Genomic DNA, 24,242 nt, shown 5'->3' on the forward strand with positions numbered 1-24,242 from the left:
TGGCTGGTTTTCATGTTTTTGTATAAGTATGGCACCATATCCAATACTGCTAGCATCGGTGTGCAGCTCTGTGGGTGCTTCTGGATCATAAACAACGAGCAGAGGCCTTGATGTCAGATGATCAATGACATATTTTCTTGCTTCCTCCTGCTCTTCTCCCCATTGAAAGGGAATTCCTTGTTTCGTCAGGCGAGTTATACATGCCGTTTTACTAGCGAATTCTGGGACAAATTTCCTGAAATACCCTGCTAGACCCATAAATTGACGAATTTGCTTGACATTTGTTGGAATTGGCGATTTCATTAGCGCTTCGACCTTGGCTTTCCCTGGTCTTACACCTTCACCTGATATTTCTCTCCCAAGGTATTCTAAGCTTGGTTGCAGGAAGTGGCATTTTTTTATGTTCAGAGAGAAACCAGCAGAACTAAGTGCTTCCAGGACGCGTCTTAAGTTGGTAAGCCCTTCTTCCGGGGTGGCACTAGGAATGAGAATATCGTCCACATAAACTAATGCAATAGTATCTTTCAAATTTCCAAGGGCTCGATTGACAGCCTTCTGGAATACAGCCGGTGCATTGGTTAGACCGAAGGGCATACGAAGGTATTCGAAATGACCATCAGGTGTCACAAAAGCAGTCTTCGGAATGGATTCTTCATGTATCGGTATTTGGTGGAAACCGGAAGCCATATCCAAAGATGTGAAATAACATCCTTTTCCTAACCTATCCAACTGATCCTCAATTAATGGCATGGGAAATCGATCTTTAATAGTAATTCGGTTAAGTTCACGATAGTCGACGCACATTCTGAAGGATGTATCCTTTTTTCTCACTAATAGTATTGGACTTGCAAAGGGTGATTCACTAGGACGTATAATGTTGTTCGCCATCAAATCGTTGGTGATTTCACGAACAGCTTCCCTTTCGGTAGCGGATAGTCGATAAGGATTACGAGCAACTACAGTATCTTCTGATAGGCGTATCTGAAGACTCACATTGTTTACCGCGCCTACTTTATTTCCAGTTGTTATCATGCCACTAAAATCTCGAAGAATAATTTGGAGATCATCCAGGTACTCAGCAGGTACATCAATCTCAGTTATTTCAGAATCGAAACTCTCAGAAATCCGGTTGATTCCAGGCAACTCACGACGTACGATGCGCGATCCTTCATGATCCGTAATGGTAACAAGACTCTGATCTTCGAAAATATTACGTCCAATCAAAACATCGTAATCAAGACTATTAGCAGATACAAAAACGTAAGTAACTGGAATGTTCACATCAGAGATGTTTGTGAAACCAACGAATTTTTTTGTTGCTTCAATGGTTACATTACTAAGTCCTTTCAGAATTATATTACATCCGGTTACTTTATTTTGGAATAAATGAGTGTACTTGTCTGAAATAAGAGAAAGGTCAGCCCCAGTATCAATTAAGGCCCAAAATTGATGACCATCGATGGAAATCTTTGTTGATCCGGCAGGTTTCCCTGTGGAACACAAGTTGATATTACGACGTTTTTCGATGGCAGCTTTCGTAAAACAATTTGAAATATTGTGACCCTTCTTAGCACAAAAACTACAACTCTCGTGATTTTGAGATGTACTAGGAACACCTTGGTCATTAACAGGGAATCTTTTGTTATCTGATTGAAATTTGTTGTCTTTAACACGACAATTTGCTTGAACATGTCCCATTTTACCACATTGGTAACACTTCTTAGAAATTTTGAAACTGCTTCCTTTCTTGTCGGAAAAAGGATATTTTCTTTTGAGAGATGACTCATAACCAATCATTCGTTGCTGTCCATCGTTATATCGTGAAGGTTTAACGAACGATGACAAGAAAACTAACAACTCGGAAATAGTGCGACAGTTAGCATTCATTGCGGCATTTCGTATCTCAAGCTCTGAAATTCCATAAACAATCAATTCTACTCGATCTCCTTCACTCCAGTTAGCGCGTAAATTATTTAATAAAGCTGACTTCTCATGCACATAAGTTTCATAAGTGTTTACACAAGCACTTGAGAATTTAACTGCCTCTTCCAACATACGGCCAAGATTCCTTTTCGGAGGAAATGCTTCGATGAAATCGATACGGAAAGTAGCCCAGTCTCTGTTGTCGGGATTCCAACGTTCAAACCATCTTTTCGCTTCATTCAATAAAAATCGACCAATCCTTGCCAAGGTTTGAACATCAGACCACCCTACTTCATGCTTAATAGTCTCAACATAACTCACCCATTTATTCGATTCATTAATTTCGGGTTTGAAATACGGTAAATCTACCTGTTCACCAGATCTCTGCGATTGTAGAACTTTGACTAACTCCGCCAGTAAGCTTTGAGTCGAATCGCCATCCGATGATGCCATTTTTTTTTTCACTTGTCTTGTAAACACACAGTCCAGGATAAAATTTCAGGATACGACGTAATAACCACTCAGTATTCGTAAATGTCCATAAAAGCTCGAAAGCAGTCTTAGTAATTATCGTTTTTGTACCAATACAACAACACAAGTCACAAAATAACAGTTCACTATGAACGATAGGCACAATCCCACTTCTGATGTTAGAAATGAAACTCAAGAATTCCAAACTTAATTATTTATTTTCGTAAACACAAGAAATATCGAGCGGCTGGTACATCCGAGCACGCAGGGATCTTCAAATCGAATTGCCTGAGTACCACAGCTTCAAATCTCGGCTGTCGTTTATGTTTACTCAGCGCTTATCCCCTTTGACCGGCAGCGGCTCACCATATTCGTGTATTCGATTTCTTACAATATATATATATATATATAGACAATGATTAAGGGGTGTGGGAAATGATTGATATGATATGGCCAATAGGCCATATATATATATATATATATATATATATATATATATATATATATATATATATATATATATATATATATATATATATATATATATATATATATATATATATATATATATATATATATATATATATATATATATATATATATATATATATATATATATATATATATATATATATATATATATATATATATATATATATATATACAACGTGTCCCAAAATTCAACGATAAGCCGGCGCCGTAGGGTGTACATGGTCGTGACTACTTCAGAAAAAATAAGAAAAAAAATCCAGCTCACTTTGTTATTTAATTACAAAATAACTTAGAAATTCTTCGAAAATTAACAACCTTCATGACATTTTAAGTTACTACGGCCACAATTTTTCAAAAATTTTTGTAAATTTTTTTGTGTCGGCAACTTGAGTAGTACTGCTGCCCACCACGATTCCTAAATCTCCTAGAATACTTATAGTTTTTACACAAAAAATAATCAAGATATGTTTTTCCCATAAAATTTTGAAAGATTTTTCCGTTCAGCCCACTTTCCCTCATTGTTTTGTTAAAAAAAGTATGGAAACTATGGCGGCAAGTTTTTCTAAAAATTTACACAACTAACCAAGATTCCAAAATAGTATAATAATCCAAGAAAAATAGTCGCAAAAAAAATATGCGTACCATTTCTTAGAAGGACTAAATTACTTAATTGTTCTCGTTCATAGTGACAATTTTTATTATGTGCCGAAATGAGATTGTGTAAAGTCATTTCTTGGAATTTCAATGGGGTACGTGTGTTGTTGATGAAATTTAGAAATTAAAGAGAAAAATATAGCGAGAGATACACCTTAGAGAAGGATAGTAGATGTTCTTTGTTTAATAACAATAGCACTGATAAAGAAGTTCCTATTCTCGGCAAAGTCAGTACCAATCTCAGAACATAGATACATGGAATGGAAAATAAACATTCCAAAGACTGGAGTGAGATAGTTGCTTAGTGTTGCCAATCAAAATTGAGACAGTTGACTCGGACATCATTAAGATCAATTTTCAGTACGAATAGATAGGAAGTATGTAAATTTTTCAATATAACGCCACTGCCTTCGTGTCGTGCTAGACAGAGGAACATCGAATGTGTGAACTACAAAAAATTCATCCGTAGCATAGAATGTCCATTCCATGTATCTATGTTCTGAGATTGGTACTGACTTTGCCGAGAATAGGAACTTCTTTATCAGTGCTATTGTTATTAAACAAAGAACATCTACTATCCTTCTCTAAGGTGTATCTCTCGCTATATTTTTCTCTTTAATTTCTAAATTTCATCAACAACACACGTACCCCATTGAAATTCCAAGAAATGACTTTACACAATCTCATTTCGGCACATAATAAAAATTGTCACTATGAACGAGAACAATTAAGTAATTTAGTCCTTCTAAGAAATGGTACGCATATTTTTTTTGCGACTATTTTTCTTGGATTATTATACTATTTTGGAATCTTGGTTAGTTGTGTAAATTTTTAGAAAAACTTGCCGCCATAGTTTCCATACTTTTTTTAACAAAACAATGAGGGAAAGTGGGCTGAACGGAAAAATCTTTCAAAATTTTATGGGAAAAACATATCTTGATTATTTTTTGTGTAAAAACTATAAGTATTCTAGGAGATTTAGGAATCGTGGTGGGCAGCAGTACTACTCAAGTTGCCGACACAAAAAAATTTACAAAAATTTTTGAAAAATTGTGGCCGTAGTAACTTAAAATGTCATGAAGGTTGTTAATTTTCGAAGAATTTCTAAGTTATTTTGTAATTAAATAACAAAGTGAGCTGGATTTTTTTTCTTATTTTTTCTGAAGTAGTCACGACCATGTACACCCTACGGCGCCGGCTTATCGTTGAATTTTGGGACACGTTGTATATATATATATATATATATATATATATATATATATATATATATATATATAGACAATGATTAAGGGGTGTGGGAAATGATTGGTGTTATATTTGTACTCTCTTCTTTATTTCATATGTCTACGTTTCGATCCACATTGGGACCTTCTTCAGGACAACTAAAAAACATGAATATAAATCAGCACATAAATGAAGGACAAACAATAAGATGACCTACCGAAATACAGAGGTGTTCAAGTTGTTTCCAGAGTTACAGCAATCATAATAATAATACACAGTTAACACAGGGTAGACTGTCAGGAGGTGCATATATCCAAATGAATATGATAAATCCTATATAGCCTGCAGCAATGAAATTATAATCGACACAAAGAGGCACATTCGGAAGTTTTTAAACTATAGAGCATCTAAGAGAGGTTAAACGAAGCGGAGCATAGAACCAGGTGGAAACCCGTGAACATAAAACCATGAAATGGCCTCAAGGAATTGTCATATTTTTTTCATTTATTACATTAATTATTTATAAGATGTTGTTATTGTGTTATTTCTAATTCAATTTATTATATTTATTTATTTATTTTGTTTTATTCATTAAATGTCCCATCATTATCACCATCACATTTCCTGTCTGTTCACTCATTCACCCTTATCCAGTCGTCTCCCCTACACCTCGGTATCACTATTCCAGTCTTTTTCTTCCATCAGTCAATTGTTCTCCCCTTTATTTGTCCTCGTGATTCACTCTCACTAAAACACGGTTCGGTAAACAGGTCCCTCTCACCGACCACATTACCCGGTTCTTAATCACATATCAGGTTCGAAATTGACTAAGTATAATCACGAGGACAAATAAAGGGGAGAACAATTGACTGATGGAAGAAAAAGACTGGAATAGTGATACCGAGGTGTAGGGGAGACGACTGGATAAGGGTGAATGAGTGAACAGACAGGAAATGTGATGGTGATAATGATGGGACATTTAATGAATAAAACAAAATAAATAAATAAATATAATAAATTGAATTAGAAATAACACAATAACAACATCTTATAAATAATTAATGTAATAAATGAAAAAAATATGACAATTCCTTGAGGCCATTTCATGGTTTTATGTTCACGGGTTTCCACCTGGTTCTATGCTCCGCTTCGTTTAACCTCTCTTAGATGCTCTATAGTTTAAAAACTTCCGAATGTGCCTCTTTGTGTCGATTATAATTTCATTGCTGCAGGCTATATAGGATTTATCATATTCATTTGGATATATGCACCTCCTGACAGTCTACCCTGTGTTAACTGTGTATTATTATTATGATTGCTGTAACTCTGGAAACAACTTGAACACCTCTGTATTTCGGTAGGTCATCTTATTGTTTGTCCTTCATTTATGTGCTGATTTATATTCATGTTTTTTAGTTGTCCTGAAGAAGGTCCCAATGTGGATCGAAACGTAGACATATGAAATAAAGAAGAGAGTACAAATATAACACCAATCATTTCCCACACCCCTTAATCATTGTCTATAATTGTTCGGGAATTAAACCAGTGTGTATTCCAACATGGGGTTTTATGCTGAAATACGAGTCAACTATGGGACGACAGTAGTAGATGCTTTGAAGTCCTGGTCTTCCAATAACATCAAATTGGCATCTTACAGAAACCGAAGAGTGTTCCTCCTGGAATGCAAGAGGCAAGGTTTGCTACCGAAACACATGTTAAGTAGCATGAATTACTTACTCAGCCCAGCATCCGATGCTGTATCATCGAGACAGGCACTAAAAATGAAAGAAAGATCGTTGCGTCTCGTTCTTAAATTCGAGATCACTGTAACTGTGACAAAAATTGCAAGAATGGAAGGTGAGCTCTCCAGATTGTGGCAGATTCTGGAGAACACCCTCCCAAGAGAGGTGTTGAATCAATTCAGACACTATCAAACCAGCAGATACAACAGGCAATTCTCAACCATCAGAGATAGAAATCGGAGAAAAATAAGAGCACTTATAGATGAGCAACTCAGGAAGGTGAATCCACAGGACAAATGGGTAAATAACATCAGTTCCACTATAGTACCTGATAGAGTGTTGAAATTCCTAGCACTCGGACCTAAATTCAGCATAGACCTCCCCACGAGGCTGATCTCGATTCCCAGATTGCTAGCGGACGTAGAATATATCATTAACCTCAACAGTGCACTTTCAGAAGAGGGGAAGAACATAAAACGTGCGCAAACTACTAATGTGATCACTAACCACATCAATCCCAGGAAAAGCACAAACAATATATACCAGAGAGAGTTTTTTCACTGTAGGAATTACCTCAGGGAACATCAGGAATTACTGGTTTTGGGAGCGGACAAAGGCAGTGTAACAGTATTGATGGACAAGGCCCAGTACATGGAATTGGTGGACACCTTATTGCAGGACACACAACAGTACAAACATTTACACAGAGATCCCACCACAAAGATACAGAATCTAGGCAACTCACTGATTAAGAGTCTGGCCAATAAAGGCCACATAACCCAAGTACAAGGTAAGCAGATGTACAATTACAATTCGATCCCAGCGAGATTTTACGGCTTACCCAAAGTACACAAGCCCACCCTAACCCTGAGGCCTATTATGTCTTGCATCAACACCCCCACAGCAAACTTATCTATATTTGTGACCAATATTCTGTCTTCCTACCTATCGACCACGAGGAGCAGATACCACGTAGAAGATTCCTTTTCCTTCGCAGGCTACATCAGTGAGATTCAGCTCCCGGACAACTATGTGTTGATCAGTCTCGACGTCGTCTCACTCTTCAGCAACATAACATTAGAGCTTACATTGTCAGCTATCGGAGAGAAGTGGGAAGCCATAGCCTGCCATACCACCATACCAAGGGAGGACTTCATGGCCATTGTCAGGTTTCTTTTTGAATCCAATTACTTCATATTCAATGGCAACTTTTACCTTCAGATTTTGGGCTCCCCAATGGGCTCCAGCTCCAGCTCACCCATTGCAGAGATTGTGATGGAGTTTGTACTCGATAATGCACTCATAGGAGTCCTTTCTTACATCCCACTGATAAAAAGATACGTGGATGACATCATCTGTTCGGTGCCTGAAGACGAAGTAACTTACCTCCTAAACAAGTTCAACTCCCAACACAACCGCATACAATTTACTCTAGAGGAGGAAACCAACAGAAGTGTCCCTTTTTTGGACACAAGGATCATTAGGGCATCTGATAACAAGCTGATCCTTGACTGGTACCAGAAACCTTCCGCTTCAGGAAGATATTTACACTATCTTTCCAATCATGTACATTCGCAGAAAGTAAACATGGTGTTGGGGTTAAAAAATCGCATCTTGAGAATTTCCCACCACTCCTTAAGGCAGAAGAACCTCAGACTCTTACATCAGTTGATGATGGAGAATGGATACCCCAGAAATCTATTGAATAGGCTAATCTACGGTTCCAGTTCCAGTCCACCTGAACGACAACGAAATGGAGACACGAGCGCATCCGCCACAACAGACGTCAACCTTATCTATTCGTCCATTCCGTTGATCAAGGGTCTAACCAATGCATTGATCAGTCTCCTAAGAACCTCAAACGTGAGACTGATACCCCGATCGGAATTTAAGATTGATAAACTTTTTAGTCGCACAAAAGAAAGAATCAACACCATGAACAAGAGTAGCGTAGTATATTTAGTCCCTTGCTCTGTATGTGATGAGGTTTACATAGGCCAGACATCACAACAATTAAAGAAAAGATTGACACAGCATAAGAGCGACATAAAAAACCCCAAAAAGATTTGTGCATTGGCCGACCATACCAGGAACAGGGATCATCTCATGGACTATGACTCTGTCCAGGTCCTTGACTCTGAGCGGAATGGAAGCAAACGATGTTTCCTAGAAATGTACCACATCATACGACAGGTCAATTCTATGAATTATAGAAGAGACATCAATAACATCAGTAGTATCTACACATATCTGATCCGTTTCGACCAACTCAGTGAGAGAGAGATGGCGAGGCCACTAAGTGGAGCTGAAATGGGTACACTGGATGGTGGATGAGCCGCGGACGTTTGAATTTCCACCCACTTTTTCCATCCTTCAGTGAGAGTGAAAGGTTGGCAAAAGTTATACTTAGTCAATTTCGAACCTGATATGTGATTAAGAACCGGGTAATGTGGTCGGTGAGAGGGACCTGTTTACCGAACCGTGTTTTAGTGAGAGTGAATCACGAGGACAAATAAAGGGGAGAACAATTGACTGATGGAAGAAAAAGACTGGAATAGTGATACCGAGGTGTAGGGGAGACGACTGGATAAGGGTGAATGAGTGAACAGACAGGAAATGTGATGGTGATAATGATGGGACATTTAATGAATAAAACAAAATAAATAAATAAATATAATAAATTGAATTAGAAATAACACAATAACAACATCTTATAAATAATTAATGTAATAAATGAAAAAAATATGACAATTCCTTGAGGCCATTTCATGGTTTTATGTTCACGGGTTTCCACCTGGTTCTATGCTCCGCTTCGTTTAACCTCTCTTAGATGCTCTATAGTTTAAAAACTTCCGAATGTGCCTCTTTGTGTCGATTATAATTTCATTGCTGCAGGCTATATAGGATTTATCATATTCATTTGGATATATGCACCTCCTGACAGTCTACCCTGTGTTAACTGTGTATTATTATTATGATTGCTGTAACTCTGGAAACAACTTGAACACCTCTGTATTTCGGTAGGTCATCTTATTGTTTGTCCTTCATTTATTTATGTGCTGATTTATATTCATGTTTTTTAGTTGTCCTGAAGAAGGTCCCAATGTGGATCGAAACGTAGACATATGAAATAAAGAAGAGAGTACAAATATAACACCAATCATTTCCCACACCCCTTAATCATTGTCTATAATTGTTCGGGAATTAAACCAGTGTGTATATATATATATATATATATATATATATAAATATATATATATATATATATATATATATATATATATATATATATATATATATTGGTTTAATTCCCGAACAATTATATATATATATATATATATATATATATATATATATATATATATATATATATATATATATATATATATATATATATATATATATATATATATATATATATATATATATATATATATATATATATATATATATATATATATATATATATATATATATATATATATATATATATATATATATATATATATATATATATATATATATATATAATCACTGTAGTTATAAGAGCCTTTTAATAATATAAATTCGACGATAAGGGTCTATCGACTCTGGTTTGGGGAGTGAATGAGGTACTCTTTATTCTATGCCAAGCTTTCGCATTTCTTTAATGCTTCTTCAGGGCTTCTACAAGGACAAAATAATACATGTAATCAATAATGTTAAACAATCTAAAACACAACTCACTGAATGCGAGGTTTTGTATAAACATACACCTGTCATGAACCATACGTTAAAAACAATATAAAACTATCCTTATTACTTTCATCTTGGAATTTCTTTGGTTTCAAAACGACATATAAAAATTCTCATACACACTTTACGATCCTTCAGCACGAAAAAATTTTTTTTCTTGGTTATGTTACCTGTTCTATGAAACGTCGTCTGTTGCCCAACTCTATGCTCCCTGTTTTCTCTACTCATCTACAGGACCGTCATAAAAGCCACTCATTTCCAACTTCTCTAACAAATAACTGTATATGGAACTCAGTTTATTTGTATCCGTCTTTTTGTTTAGAGTGTTTTTTTCTTTGTTTATATTTATCATCTCGTGTATCAATCTCTTCTGGTAATTACTTTCTGTTTTTAATATCTCCACATTTTCAAAATCTATATGATGATCCAGACTATGTGCATGAGCAGCCAAAGCACATCTTTCTGGATATTTTCTTATATCCGACTTATGTAGCGCCATTCTACTTTTTACCCATTGTGAGGTGTGTCCAATATAACATTTATCGCAGTTTTCACAATTTATTTTGTAAACTACATTACTTTGTAGGGGTGTTGGTATAGGGTCTTTTATTTTGGTATACAAGGACCTTATGGTTTTTTGGTTATAAACTGCAATTTTGACATTATCTTCTCTAAACACATTTTTCAATTTTCCTGTTAAGTTAGTAATATTAGGGTACGATGCATAATGTGTCCTAGTTGTTGTCATATTTTGTTCTTCTGTCTGTCCAGTCTGTGTTTCACTGTTTGCATACAATAGTTTCTTTAACATGCTGTTAGGGTATGCATTTTCTCTAAGGATATGATGTAGTTTTCTTATTCCTTCTTCTATGAATGACTTATGACATATTTTTGATATCCTTTTTTTCATTTGATTTATTGTGTTGATTTTTACATTTATGTTTTGGTCTGAATAGAAATGAATGATCTTATCTGAATGAGTGTTCTTTCTGTACCATTTCAACTTTACTTTATTGTCATGTCTATATGCTCTGGTGTCTAGGAATGGTACTGACTGTTGTGTATCTTCTGTTTCTAATGTGAACTGTATATCTGCGCAGAGAGAGTTGAAACAATCAAGTGTAAGTTGGATTTCTGTTTCTGGTACTATCATAAAAAGGTCATCTACAAATTTCTTCAATATTAGAACAGTATACGGTAACTTAGGTAAGGTCAAGTTCAATTGATGGTCCATAACATATTGTGCCAAGATGGGGGATAACTTGGACCCCATTGCGCATCCAAAAACTTGTCGATAAAATTCTCCCTGGAACGTACAATAATTGTTTTCAAGGAGAAAGGTGACTACTTCCATAAATAATTCCATATCTATTTTGGTGTGTTGTTTTATATTGTTCCACTCAAGCTTAAGAACTTCAATAATTTTACTCTTTTCTAGATTTCCGAATAGATTCACAACGTCGAGGGATATCAGTCTATGATCGTCTGGTATTTCAAAGTCATTGATTTCTTGTGCATACTGGAATGTGTCTTTTACATAGTATTTATTGTCAGTATTGTATGCACTTTTCAGCGTATCCGCCATAAATTTAGACAATGAATTCATTGGACTTCCTATGCTGGAAATAATTGGTCTCAGTGGGTTTCCCTCTTTATGTAATTTTGGGTTTCCATAAATTCTTGGGGCTACAGTGTTGTATGATTTCATTTCTTTGGCCTCTTGGGATGTTATATATTTTCGCTGTTTCAACATTTCTATGTATGAGTTACACTTTTTTTGGATCGTTTGTGTTGGGTCTCTTGGTAGCTTTGTGAAGTCCTCCGAATGTAGTATAGTTTGCATTTTTTCCTTATATGTTTGCCGGTTCATAATCACAGTTGTACCACCCTTGTCACTATTCAAAACAACAAGGTCGTCGTTGTTCTTCAGAAATTCTTTTGTTTCCTTAAACCATTTATTTGTTGGGTTTTTGTTTTCTATGTCTCTATGTAAGTAATTAGTGACAATATTTGTGAACCTGGCTCTTTGTATGTCTTTTCGTTCATTTTCAATACCTCGCAGAATATATTCTGTGTCTGCAATTAGATTCTCTATGTTGACATCTCTTTTTGTTGTTGGAATGCTGAACTTTGAACCCAAGGATAGAAGGCTGCTCACTGTTGTTGGTATCTGTTTTTCAGACAAATTTCTTAACCATTTTTCTTGTGTTTTTATGTACTGAATATTTTCCCTGCTCAGGTCTTTTATCTTCTTTAGGTTTCCTTCCTTGATTTTGTGAAATCTCGTGTTATATGCTATACTTAGTCTTCTCTTATATTCCACAAGAATGTATTCCGGTAGATTTTCTAACTTTCTCTGTATTTCCTCTATGTACTTTTTCAACTTGTTCACCTTTTGGTTTACTTGACACAATTCTAGGTTGAGGATCTTCTTATTCGTTTTGTCATTGAATTGTTTTATTTTCTTGTTTAGTCTATTATTATTAAAAGGCTCTTATAACTACAGTGATCATATAGTAATGGGTTTCTTCGAAGATATCAGCAGAGATTATGGACATGAAACAACTAAATATTTGAAGATATGGAGTACAACGAACAACAAGTTGGCATCAGCTGTGAACCGACGTATATTTCTTTTGGAATGTAAAAGACAGGGAATCGTTCCAAAACATATCACATCAAATTTGAAAAGTGTGATGAGTCTTTTCGAGTATAACAATAATAGACTAAACAAGAAAATAAAACAATTCAATGACAAAACGAATAAGAAGATCCTCAACCTAGAATTGTGTCAAGTAAACCAAAAGGTGAACAAGTTGAAAAAGTACATAGAGGAAATACAGAGAAAGTTAGAAAATCTACCGGAATACATTCTTGTGGAATATAAGAGAAGACTAAGTATAGCATATAACACGAGATTTCACAAAATCAAGGAAGGAAACCTAAAGAAGATAAAAGACCTGAGCAGGGAAAATATTCAGTACATAAAAACACAAGAAAAATGGTTAAGAAATTTGTCTGAAAAACAGATACCAACAACAGTGAGCAGCCTTCTATCCTTGGGTTCAAAGTTCAGCATTCCAACAACAAAAAGAGATGTCAACATAGAGAATCTAATTGCAGACACAGAATATATTCTGCGAGGTATTGAAAATGAACGAAAAGACATACAAAGAGCCAGGTTCACAAATATTGTCACTAATTACTTACATAGAGACATAGAAAACAAAAACCCAACAAATAAATGGTTTAAGGAAACAAAAGAATTTCTGAAGAACAACGACGACCTTGTTGTTTTGAATAGTGACAAGGGTGGTACAACTGTGATTATGAACCGGCAAACATATAAGGAAAAAATGCAAACTATACTACATTCGGAGGACTTCACAAAGCTACCAAGAGACCCAACACAAACGATCCAAAAAAAGTGTAACTCATACATAGAAATGTTGAAACAGCGAAAATATATAACATCCCAAGAGGCCAAAGAAATGAAATCATACAACACTGTAGCCCCAAGAATTTATGGAAACCCAAAATTACATAAAGAGGGAAACCCACTGAGACCAATTATTTCCAGCATAGGAAGTCCAATGAATTCATTGTCTAAATTTATGGCGGATACGCTGAAAAGTGCATACAATACTGACAATAAATACTATGTAAAAGACACATTCCAGTATGCACAAGAAATCAATGACTTTGAAATACCAGACGATCATAGACTGATATCCCTCGACGTTGTGAATCTATTCGGAAATCTAGAAAAGAGTAAAATTATTGAAGTTCTTAAGCTTGAGTGGAACAATATAAAACAACACACCAAAATAGATATGGAATTATTTATGGAAGTAGTCACCTTTCTCCTTGAAAACAATTATTGTACGTTCCAGGGAGAATTTTATCGACAAGTTTTTGGATGCGCAATGGGGTCCAAGTTATCCCCCATCTTGGCACAATATGTTATGGACCATCAATTGAACTTGACCTTACCTAAGTTACCGTATACTGTTCTAATATTGAAGAAATTTGTAGATGACCTTTTTATGATAGTACCAGAAACAGAAATCTAACTTACACTTGATTGTTTCAACTCTCTCTGCGCAGATATACAGTTCACATTAGAAACAGAAGATACACAACAGTCAGTACCATTCCTAGACACCAGAGCATATAGACATGACAATAAAGTAAAGTTGAAATGGTACAGAAAGAACACTCATTCAGATAAGATCATTCATTTCTATTCAGACCAAAACATAAATGTAAAAATCAACACAATAAATCAAATGAAAAAAAGGATATCAAAAATATGTCATAAGTCATTCATAGAAGAAGGAATAAGAAAACTACATCATATCCTTAGAGAAAATGCATACCCTAACAGCATGTTAAAGAAACTATTGTATGCAAACAGTGAAACACAGACTGGACAGACAGAAGAACAAAATATGACAACAACTAGGACACATTATGCATCGTACCCTAATATTACTAACTTAACAGGAAAATTGAAAAATGTGTTTAGAGAAGATAATGTCAAAATTGCAGTTTATAACCAAAAAACCATAAGGTCCTTGTATACCAAAATAAAAGACCCTATACCAACACCCCTACAAAGTAATGTAGTTTACAAAATAAATTGTGAAAACTGCGATAAATGTTATATTGGACACACCTCACAATGGGTAAAAAGTAGAATGGCGCTACATAAGTCGGATATAAGAAAATATCCAGAAAGATGTGCTTTGGCTGCTCATGCACATAGTCTGGATCATCATATAGATTTTGAAAATGTGGAGATATTAAAAACAGAAAGTAATTACCAGAAGAGATTGATACACGAGATGATAAATATAAACAAAGAAAAAAAACACTCTAAACAAAAAGACGGATACAAATAAACTGAGTTCCATATACAGTTATTTGTTAGAGAAGTTGGAAATGAGTGGCTTTTATGACGGTCCTGTAGATGAGTAGAGAAAACAGGGAGCATAGAGTTGGGCAACAGACGACGTTTCATAGAACAGGTAACATAACCAAGAAAAAAATTTTTTCGTGCTGAAGGATCGTAAAGTGTGTATGAGAATTTTTATATGTCGTTTTGAAACCAAAGAAATTCCAAGATGAAAGTAATAAGGATAGTTTTATATTGTTTTTAACGTATGGTTCATGACAGGTGTATGTTTATACAAAACCTCGCATTCAGTGAGTTGTGTTTTAGATTGTTTAACATTATTGATTACATGTATTATTTTGTCCTTGTAGAAGCCCTGAAGAAGCATTAAAGAAATGCGAAAGCTTGGCATAGAATAAAGAGTACCTCATTCACTCCCCAAACCAGAGTCGATAGACCCTTATCGTCGAATTTATATATATATATATATATATATATATATATATATATATATATATATATATATATATATATATATATATATATATATATATATATACATCTGGCATACTTTATTGCGTCCTTTCAAAAAGCAACCTTATTGCGTCTCCCAGAAATACGCTACCTAGGTGGAATCTGATCGAAGTATATTAATCTACGCAAAAAATTACGTAGTTTGGTCGTTTCAGATCTCAGATATCTTTATTAATAAAGAAGTTGATATACGCACATTATTGCGTCCTTTCATGGTCCTACCATTAGTGCGTCCGGCGTATATTTTGTTTTCATATGTAGCACAATGCTGCGTCCGAATTTTATTCAATCTTTCACCATTAGCATGTTGTTGCGTCCAGCGTAGTTGCCACATATGTTTTAGAATCTGGTACAGTAGGATTATTCGAACTCGATGACGTGATCGTATTATAACATTGGCTCCACCTCTATAATTATGATGGCTCTCATCCTTAGTTTGTGGACTGCTCACTTGGGGAATCGTATTTCAGAATGTTTCAAACACTCTTTAAGTGTCTTTTTGTCAAGAAGAGCTGTTATGATTATGTAATAATTTTAAAAACGTTATATATTTCATTTTCGTTTTTTTTTTATAACAAATGAATGTGAGAGAGTGGTGCTCTGGAGATAACTTAAATTAGGAATGCATTAACTGCAGAGTTGTTAGTTTATCCTACGTTTATCGTATGAACAATTTGGCAGTCTGGAGAGTCAACTACTCTCTCAGGGTAGTTAAATGGAGGGCGAATGAAATTCTCGAGTTCGATAGAAGAGTTTGAATATGAATCGTATCCTGCATCCTAGCTCTTCGATATACAAGGACTCTCTTTGCTTATAGAAGGACGAAACCATTGAGCATATCCTCAGTGACTGCCCAGCGGCAGACAAGGTTCGCTCAGGCTGGTTCAAGGCGATCTCATGAACTATTCCTCCTCTGTTATCACCTCTTCCCTTTGGAAGATGGCACTGGAGGTAGAAGTTTAGCTCTTTGATCTTGTTTGTGTGCCACAATAGACCGCTTTGGTCGCGGTACTCGCGGTAGCAGGTCTGGGGGATTCGACAGATGCGCTGAACCAACTGTAACTGTAACTCTTCGATACAAAGGATATACTTTCCTCGAATGCAGGAAGACAGGGGTTTCAAAGTTTGCAATACCAAAATTATACACAAAAGTTGGAAATGGAATAAGATTATTGAGAGGTCAAGACCCACTCAAGGGAATAGTAGCTCATCATAAAATCAAAGTCAAAGAAGCTGGAGTGCTTCGGAGGAGCTAATATCCGACATATGAATCGATCTTAAGCTAGTAGGAAAATCTATCACGCCAGCAAAACAAAAGATATTAGAGAGCCTGATTAGACAAGCAAAACTGAAGTTTTCATTCGAATATCATATGAGTAAGCATATACTTTATATATTTCAAGAGATTGAAAGACCATGACATGCTGTAAAAATCATCTTCTGCTTTTCTGGAGTCGGCTGAGCTGATGTCGGAAACGGGAGGATTTGTATTAGGTAGTATAAGAAGAATATAATGCAAGTGGTCACCTCAACATCTTGCAGGGCTAGCCGTGATCGACGAAAACTCTTATGCACATCTTGTCCGCTTGCAGAATTCATACTTTATCAGGGTATATAGAGAGACACAATGCGAATTCCTTACTTCCATCTGAGAAAAGTTAATGGCATAGACAAATAACCAAAGCTCTCATTTGTACCTCCAAAGACCAAAGCAGTTTTTGAGAATGATAAAGCTCGCATATATTGCAATTAAGCATTTTCAACAACTTGGCATATGCCAAGTTGTTGAAGAAGCGTGTATATACACGCAAGGGCTCGATAAAGTTCTGCCAGAAAAAGAGCTCAAAGAATTTCTTGTGTCGTATTCCCTTCGCTGCTAAAAATAATGTGGTAGTGAACGAAGAACAGAAAAGTGAAAAATTCAAAGGATCAATGTTCGAACAGGGGGCTTCATACCCAGGGCACAAAGTTTGAATGGTAATTCTGATTGAAGAATTTTTAGATCTGAGAACTAATAACGTAACTGAATTGGAGATTATTCTGGCCTGCAGAACTCTGGCAGAATGAAGGACTATCTCAAGAACGTGGGGACAACACCTGGTTCTGTCACTAGGGCAAGAAAAGGGGTTCTGGACGTGACAATGTTCAACGCAGCTTCCAGAAGAAGTGTTAAATCTTGGGTAATGTTGACCTAACCATCAATCTCTGACCAAAGGATAATCGAATATAAAATAACAGGGGAGGAACTGATCTACCATTAAGATTCATCTGAAGCAAAACTTACAACAGTTCGAAACTAATTGGCCAAACCTCTCGGACTACGATCTGGAACAAAAAGTCGATTAGGGAATTTTGGAGGCCTTCCACTCCAGTTATCCACTCCCGGAAGTTTGAACGAGTGAGGATGCATCTAATTAATCCTATTCGTGCATGGACTCATTCCGACGATTTTGAAATCTTTGGTGATCTAGGCTCTATTGAAGACTGCGTTTCCTGCAGCGTGCTTTGTGGACTAATTCTTGATTTGGTGTGGCAGAAATCAACTACCATTGAGCATTTTTGAGTGCAATGTCACCACGTACACCAGGAAAAAGAACTATTTATTGTATAGTTATAGTCTTGATGGCAGCGTCCTGAGCAAAAAAACGGAGAAAAAAGATCTTGGCGTTGTTTTGATCAAAGTTTTACATTTGTTCCTCATGTTAATCAGTTACTTGGTACGAGGCCAAGAATGTATGAATTCATCGTGCGTAATAGCAGATATTTTCTGATCCGGAAACCATGATTTTGCTGTTCAATACATTTGTGACGAGCAAACTGGAGTTTGGATGCATTGCTTGGAACCCAATATACGATTGCCATACACATCACAATGACATATATTCCGAGAGCTGGCGACGAAAATTGGCAAGAGATTTGTAATGGATCATAATTAAATATGAGGTAGTTTTGATGGTGTATATGAAACAGCACCCACGCTAAAAGGTCAGGTAGTGGAACATCTGACGGCGACGCCCTTTGATTTATATAAAATTACAATATCCGTACTTTGGGGTGACTGCTGACTGCCTCTCTTCTATTGATTTGTGGTCTGAATATTTTATTCACAAATAATATATGATATTTGAGCAGTAAATGCAGTTTCAGCCAATACAATTCTTCTGAAACAACATCGTCAAGGCAGCAACTTATGTGGTCTACTGACACACCGAGTTTCACTTAAATGAGATCTGACCACTTTTTCAAGTTTTCTGTTCTATTAACTAGTGACAATTTTCAATCATTACAAAAATACTTGTAGAGTGTGTTGTAATTTCATATACCTACATCAAAGCGCGTCGCCGCTAGATGTTCCACTACCTGACCTTGAGAGTGGGTGCTGACTTATGTACATATCACATTAAATTATACGCCAGTACAAAACTTTTGCCGAATTTCGTTGCCAGCTCTCGGACTAATGGAGGCTGTTCAGAGAAGTTTTTTCGAGTAAGATCATGCTGTTTTGTTGAATAAATTCGGTGCAGTTAAGCTTGATGTCAGGAAGGGCTTTGTTTGTTTGAGGTTCCTTCCTGGACCCTTGAATGGCACATCTACTCGCTAGAGTAGGATTTCATGTAGGACGCCCAAGTTCTAGACCCGTACGCTTCTTCAACCTTACTACGCCCAGAACAAATATATTGTTTCAGTCATCTGTGTACAATATGATTTGTTTTAAATTCAATCAGATCTCGCATCTCTGTGATATACACTTTGACAAACAGTCCTTATTAATTAATATATTACAGGTTCACTACATATATACAAAAGTTTACATAATATGTAGAACTTTTTAATTTTTGTGGTGAAGTCACTTCTAATCCCACAGCACTCAGAATACAAAAGGTCATGGCAAAAGGAGTAATCAACCCCACAATATCGCTCAATAAGCCAGACGGATAATTCACCGAAGGAGAACATCTTTCAGTTTTTCCAAAACAACCTTCACAGGTAGTAAACCCATAACTAGAATCGATACAGCAATATAGACCAAGAAGAAGGAAGATTGTTATATTTAAAAGACGATGTTTGGAGTGGGCAATGAACACCTTTAATCTATATAGATCACCAGAAGTGTAAAGAAAAATCCTAGAAGAGATTCGTCTTCATCTTCTGAAGATAACCAGAAGCTGCTTAGAATGAGTCATATACACAGAAAATGGAGAAGGACAAAAGTTCCCTTCACACCAAAATGGGGACCCACAATCTTCAAGAACAATTAATTCAACATCGTTTCTATTGAAGACGATGAAGAAAGTAGTAGATAACAACATAAGAACATAGAATCTGGAGAATACACCAATTCACAAAGGCCAGATGGCCTACAGGACGACCGATCAACAAAAACTGCTCTGTATGACCGTAGTGACTCTATAGCTAGATTCCTGGTCCCTCGGGAACTAAAGGAAATGGAGAGGCAAATACACTTGTTTCTAGCAACAAGGGAAGTTGACGTTTATTCATCCAGTGGAATAAAAAAATTTTAATTCACAAGTGAAATGAGATGACATAAGCATAAGCGGATAAAGCGATACCTTTCATGTCAATTTATAAATCCGATAATTCTCTGGGAAGTGTTATCGTTTGATTTCCAATTGAAGTGGAATAAAATTCACGTGAGTTATAATTTTTTTTCATTCGAAAAAATAATAATGACAATATCAGTTAAAAGAACACCATAAGGGCACTTCAATCGGACCTGCTATTGCTCTAGAGACAGAATCCAATTCTTCACCTAACAGACTTTCGGGATGACCTTGGAGCCTAGGAAGATAAATCGTTTCAGTTGTGCAAATACAACTTGGTTTACTTGTATACACAGTTGCCAGATTTCGGACGCAACATTATGCGTCGTGTGAAAGATGTATATTGACTGTATATCAGTTTTCATCATTTGAAGCGCCCTCGAAGCGGAATTTGCGTGAACTAAAAATATACTTTAGGTTTCATGAGACGCACTTTACTGCGTCTGGAGATATGTTTTTCAACATGGAATAACTCTCTTATCAAAAGATGAATGAAATCTATAATTGTTCCAAAGATAGCTCTCGACGTCCTTTACGATTTGCGACCACCCCTGTCGTTGAATCCCTCGAAATACCAGAGAAAACTTTGAAAAACAATGCTGCGTCCGGTATACGGACGCAGTATTATTCAGGACGCAATATTGTATGGCCCAAAGACAATGTATGGACGCAACATAGTATGCTGGATAAATATATATATATATATATATATATATATATATATATATATATATATATATATACGTATTGGAATACTTATTTGCCGGAGAAAACAGGGAGAAATATTTGGGAACCTGGCAATTGTCGTTTGGGCAATTAGTAGTTAGTCGTCATTTACATCTATATTTCGAAACTGATTGCGTTTCTTCTTCAGGATGCTAAAATATACATAATAAACGTGGTTACAAAACATACAAAATAAACATTAAAACTTACATCCGACAAGTGTACTATAAAACTAACAAGGAGAGCATCAGGAAGTTATACGATCACATTTAAAACATTATTTTTCTCTGCTTAACAATGAAACAGAAACGAGCTAGTGTGGAGTCAAATCACTTCTTATAGGTTACTGTCACAAAATAAGGTGAAACACAGAAAAGTAACAAGATCAAGTAATGACATCCACTGTATTGTTATCGTCACGACATCGGTCTAGGGATAACAGGTAACTATACACAACACTCAGATTCTTCAGGTCAGTCTTTTTATTAATATTATTTGTGTTCTCGTTGATGAAACACATTTCTAGAAAAGTTCTTTTGTTGTAATTTGAACTTGTGCTTAGTATTTCGACGTCATCATATAGGAAAGTATGGCCAAGTAAGGACGAGTGGCTTGCCAATGCACACCTTTCCGGTCGCAGTCTAGCATCACTCCTGTGGAGGGCGATGCGTTTTCTTAGGCATTGGGCTGTTTGGCCAATATACACCGAGTTACAACCTCCACATGGGATACGGTATATGACGTCGGATCTGGACATGGTTGGTACTTTGTCTTTGATCTTGCTGAAAATGTTCTTCACAGTTAGGGGGTTGTATCTGGCGATCCTTATATTCTCTATCTCATCCAATATGTTGGTCAATTTTCCTGTCAAAGACGGGACGAAGGGCAGGGATACATATTTGAGTTGTTGGCCCTGAGTTGCCAGTGTCGTTGTTTCCTCCAGTGGTCCTCTTCTTGCTGGGTCAGGGGTTAGAGAATGGAGACATCTCTCTAAAAATACCCTGGGATAGAAGAAAACGGCTATCCCAGGGTATTTTTAGAGAGATGTCTCCATTCTCTAACCCCTGACCCAGCAAGAAGAGGACCACTGGAGGAAACAACGACACTGGCAACTCAGGGCCAACAACTCAAATATGTATCCCTGCCCTTCGTCCCGTCTTTGACAGGAAAATTGACCAACATATTGGATGAGATAGAGAATATAAGGATCGCCAGATACAACCCCCTAACTGTGAAGAACATTTTCAGCAAGATCAAAGACAAAGTACCAACCATGTCCAGATCCGACGTCATATACCGTATCCCATGTGGAGGTTGTAACTCGGTGTATATTGGCCAAACAGCCCAATGCCTAAGAAAACGCATCGCCCTCCACAGGAGTGATGCTAGACTGCGACCGGAAAGGTGTGCATTGGCAAGCCACTCGTCCTTACTTGGCCATACTTTCCTATATGATGACGTCGAAATACTAAGCACAAGTTCAAATTACAACAAAAGAACTTTTCTAGAAATGTGTTTCATCAACGAGAACACAAATAATATTAATAAAAAGACTGACCTGAAGAATCTGAGTGTTGTGTATAGTTACCTGTTATCCCTAGACCGATGTCGTGACGATAACAATACAGTGGATGTCATTACTTGATCTTGTTACTTTTCTGTGTTTCACCTTATTTTGTGACAGTAACCTATAAGAAGTGATTTGACTCCACACTAGCTCGTTTCTGTTTCATTGTTAAGCAGAGAAAAATAATGTTTTAAATGTGATCGTATAACTTCCTGATGCTCTCCTTGTTAGTTTTATAGTACACTTGTCGGATGTAAGTTTTAATGTTTATTTTGTATGTTTTGTAACCACGTTTATTATGTATATTTTAGCATCCTGAAGAAGAAACGCAATCAGTTTCGAAATATAGATGTAAATGACGACTAACTACTAATTGCCCAAACGACAATTGCCAGGTTCCCAAATATTTCTCCCTATATATATATATATATATATATATATATATATATATATATATATATATATATATATATATATATATATATATATATATATATATGTATGCGTCGCGGTCAGTTCGGGGAACAAATCATATACAGAACGGTCACTTCGAGGAACAAGTGGTCACTTTGGGGAATTCCTCGAAGTGCCACATATATACAGATCACGTAGCGTGTACTTCGGGGAACTATCGTGTATGCTCAGGTCAGTTTGAGGAACTTCTTCTAGCGTGCAGTTTGGGGAACTTTCAAGTACAAAACGGGTAGTTTGAGGAACTAAGGAAATTGCACCTAGAGGTCATTTCGAGGAACAATGGATATTAACTATTAAAATTATATAAATTATCGGCATTGTTGTAATAATGTTTCGAATTGAACTTTTGAAAAAGCTTATATTCAAGGACAGTGGTGAAAATGGGGATGGGTATTCAATACAAATTTTCGTACATAAAAAAACAAAACAAGGAAATTTTTTACCACATTCACTTACACCTCTAGGGAGTAAACTATTGAGATTTGTCAAATTTCGATATCTGAAAAAGTGTTCATGAAATCAACCGCAAATTCGAGTTATAATAAGCAACACCTGTCATAGTTGAACATTTGATAGTGCGAAAGCTGTAAGGAGGACCCACTTCAAATTCTAAAGTTATATGAAAAAACCTGTTTTTTTTTCACTCCTCTGTTTACGGCATTTACTTAGGACTTGAGAGGTTTCGGAGCAGATATTTTTCAAAGTTGAAAATTCGACACAGCAGAAAATATGTTCTGAATTTGAAAGTAATTTTTTGAGACATGGAGTACCAAATGAATGCAGTTTTTCCTGTTGCGGCATAATCTCATCAAATTACGCTAGTATTGAAGGATTTCAAAATTTCATGGCAATCGTCCGTAACGGAAAGATAATACGTATAAGTAACTTCAGAATGGAATATCATATATGTTTTTCCAATTTTCCATTATAAATCTAGAACAAAAGGAAATATTAGGATTCAGAGCTATGTGGAACATTGAAAAAAGTGCTTCCGAGTCTCAAGCACAGAGCACCGATTTTTCGCAATATTTACTGAGCACTCTGTGAGAATAATTCGATGTTGCGAGCACAAAGCAGTAAGCTCTTTTCTGAGAAAACTGTGGGATATAAGATTTGTCATTACAAAATCTGTATCCGATCGAAAAAAAAACCTTCTATTTCTTCGAAACGATAAGTTTTTCGTTCTACTCTACAGCAGTTTGACGATTTCATAAGTTGGAAAATAATTGTTTCACGAATGC

At 36.0% G+C, this 24,242-nt stretch overlaps 1 protein-coding gene and 2 long non-coding RNA genes across 3 annotated transcripts in view; 2 read left to right on the forward strand and 1 right to left on the reverse strand.

Annotated features, from left to right (window-relative positions):
- The window catches only part of LOC123318284, a 420,831-nt gene that overhangs the window by 195,787 nt on the left and 200,802 nt on the right, over positions 1-24,242 (forward strand). The gene's annotated exons all lie outside the window — the stretch shown is intronic.
- LOC123318306 lies at positions 21,065-21,275 on the reverse strand. Its single transcript, XR_006538272.1, has 2 exons — positions 21,171-21,275; positions 21,065-21,112 (listed from the first exon to the last, which is right to left on the reverse strand). It is a non-coding gene; the product is annotated as an uncharacterized LOC123318306 (long non-coding RNA).
- LOC123318316 lies at positions 22,676-22,886 on the forward strand. Its single transcript, XR_006538284.1, has 2 exons — positions 22,676-22,780; positions 22,839-22,886. It is a non-coding gene; the product is annotated as an uncharacterized LOC123318316 (long non-coding RNA).

This window comes from Coccinella septempunctata, chromosome 1 (assembly GCF_907165205.1).
Source record: "Coccinella septempunctata chromosome 1, icCocSept1.1, whole genome shotgun sequence".
Lineage (NCBI taxonomy): Eukaryota > Metazoa > Arthropoda > Insecta > Coleoptera > Coccinellidae > Coccinella > Coccinella septempunctata.